Consider the following 3,064-nt stretch of genomic DNA (forward strand, 5'->3'; position numbering starts at 1 on the left):
AATCAAGGTATAAGCACAACATTTATTATTATTTTGAAGATTGTTGTACATCATTGATTGGAATCATAATCTAAAGACGATGGTAAACTTTGTGTGTGTTGAAACTAATTCTGAATCTACTGTTCCTGCGGAAACCGGCCCCGAAGAGGCTCAAGAAATATCTCCTCTGACACAAGAGTATTGTGATTTGACAGTTGAGTTCTCAACTGACGAGGTACAAAACGATCTATTAATGGACAATTACCATACTGCATATAATCCTTCTTAAATAAACTGTATATATTGTGGCAGGTATTTGCTAGCTGCGAAGAAGTTATTCAATGGTGTCATGATAAGGCAAGAGACACAAATACAGTGGTGATTATCCGGAAGTCAGAGAAAAAAATCTAAAGTACAAGGCTCTTTCGTTGTAATGGCATGTGAAAGATTTGGGGTGTATAAAAGCGTTAAAAGAAGTGTTGGGAAAACTGCAATAGCACGACGTCAAAGGAAAAGACCGAGGACGACAGGATCAAAGAAATGTAATTGTACTTTTCGGCTCAGGGCTACATGTTTTGATGGAAAAAATTGGCGATTACGGGTTTTTAATGGCCAACACAATCATTCGCCTTATGAAACATTAATTGGCCATTCTTTTTCAGGTAGGTTTAATCCTGCTGAAAAAGATCTGTGCATTTCTCTGTCGGTGAATGGAGTGAAGCCCGCTATGGTTTTATCTACTATAAAGAGTCAAAACCATAAAAATGTCTCAACAGCACGGACAGTGTACAATACCAAGTCCAAATTTAGGACGAAATTAATGGAGGGGCGAACTAAAATGCAAAAGTTGTTGCAATTGTTAGATGTACATCGTTATGTGAACTCTAACAAGAAAGAAGCTGATTCAGGAAGAGTGTTGGAATTGTTTTGGTCGCATCAGGATGGTCCTAGGCTTGCACAATACTTCCCTACAGTTCTGTTACTAGATTGCACTTACAAAACGAATAGATGGTGCATGCCATTGTTTCAAGACAAACAATCCAGCTATATCGTATGATGATGAGTACTTGCAACAATTGGTTAAAGGAATGAAGTTTTATAATCCAAAGATTAATACTGATGTTGTGGAGAGGTTGGAAAATGTTGCACCAGATAGGCATTGTGGATTTCGGGCTTGTGCTGAAATGTTGGGGTTGAGTGCTGATGATGGATGGAAGACAATCAAGATTAAAATGGAGCAAGAACTAACCATGTACCAAGATCTGTACATACCAATAATTGCTGGAGTGACGGAATATAACAGTATACTCCACACTCTCCAATATACACAGCCTTTCGCGACCCGTAAGTATTGGATGGTTTTCAAAGTTGTGACGATTTTCAATCTCGACAACGAACACTTTGTTAAGGCAATATTAAAACCGGGGGATCCCCTTCCACCAGTTCTCAATGGATGAAATTCTATATGCACTGAGGAGGCTCTACTGTGGACTCCACACATGGAAATGCTGCATCGAGGATGGGAAATATTGAACAAGTACAGCCCGGGCAAGGTTTGCAGATTATCGAGGACATAGACCTTGATGAGCCGTGAATATAGTAAGTTCTCTGCCAAGTTATTCTGATTTTTTTTTTACTACACTAATAATCTCAGTCATTTTAGTACTCCAAGTGACATACAGGGAGAATAATATATAGCTCACCAAGTAGTCTTTCGAAAACAATTTAGTCATTTTGGGGAAATTTTTTAACAGCAACTTTGTTTTATGTTTATTCTTGTGCAAGCGCATTAAGGAATGAAAGAAGCCTGATATTTTGGTGGAGCTCGGGTAGGAATTGTAGCTAACCCATGAGTTGTAGCGTTGCGGGGTTGCTCGCGACTTGGATAACTGGCAGAGTTGAAGTTCTACTTGTGCTTAGCTATTCTGAATATCTTTTCCTTCATGTTCTGATTGATGCACGTCCTCTCTTATTTCATCCTACTTTTAATTTACACTAGCGCTATTCGGGGATTGTCGCTCTTATTTATATTTTTTGGTACTAATGCTCTATTATTATTTGTCTTTATGAGGTTTAAACACATCAGTTTGGTATTTTAGTACTCTTAGTTAATTTGTAGTTCTTAAGACTGAGACAGTGGAGACCCATTATCGTATTATCAATATATGGTTTGCACAAACAGTAACAAGACACAAACAACTTGAGCAGAAGGAAATTTCTGGTTTCCTTGTTCTTTAGCAATAAGTCTGCTTCTTGGATTGCTTCTTTCTTAAAAAATTTTCCAAACAGGTGAAGTGCAGGCTAATGCTTTTCGATTGTTGAAGCCCATATTCTTCTTTTATAACAAAAAAATTACCTGCAATATAGGTCAATTTAAACTCTAATTCACCTCTTAATCTTTCACCATTCAACTTATAAACCAACAGAAAATCTTAAAATATCTCTTCGATCTTGTCTTGAATATCACAGGTGATCATAAAAACGTTTTTTCTGATGATGGGTTATGTTTAATTAAACATTTAGAATTTGAGGGGTTTTAGTGAGTAGAATTGGTGTGGTTGATGACGACGCATCCATCAATAGCTCCAAGAACCCTAGCAGGCAGTTGGGAACATAGAGAATAGAAAGTTTATTGTGTTTCTGTTTCTCAGATAAAAAATTCGGTGATTCATCAGGGGTACAAAAAAAAATGTTTTTAATGGGGTAGGAAGAGTAGTACAGAGGGTACACAGATAAAGGGGGTATCGTTAGTATTTCTGGGGATATATAAAGGAACACCCTAAAAAAATACATAGCGGAATCCATAAACAGAAAACAGTTGTAGCTGCTTTCCATATATACATAGGCAGAGTAAAAAGTACGAACTTATGTCCGGAACATCAGAATATATCAAAAGATCACGGCAAATTCTGATCTGGTGGACTAAAGCATATGCATGTAATAATTTGTACCCTGCAAACAGAGAATCCTTTGTAAATATAGTCGGATATTTCACTGCAGGTTAGAAGAGCAATGATTCATTAACATCCATGGCAACAATTGGTTCTTACTTCTACCAACAAAAAAGAAAAAGTATTCACATAAG

Source organism: Papaver somniferum, chromosome 5, assembly GCF_003573695.1.
Source record: "Papaver somniferum cultivar HN1 chromosome 5, ASM357369v1, whole genome shotgun sequence".
NCBI classification, from domain to species: domain Eukaryota; kingdom Viridiplantae; phylum Streptophyta; class Magnoliopsida; order Ranunculales; family Papaveraceae; genus Papaver; species Papaver somniferum.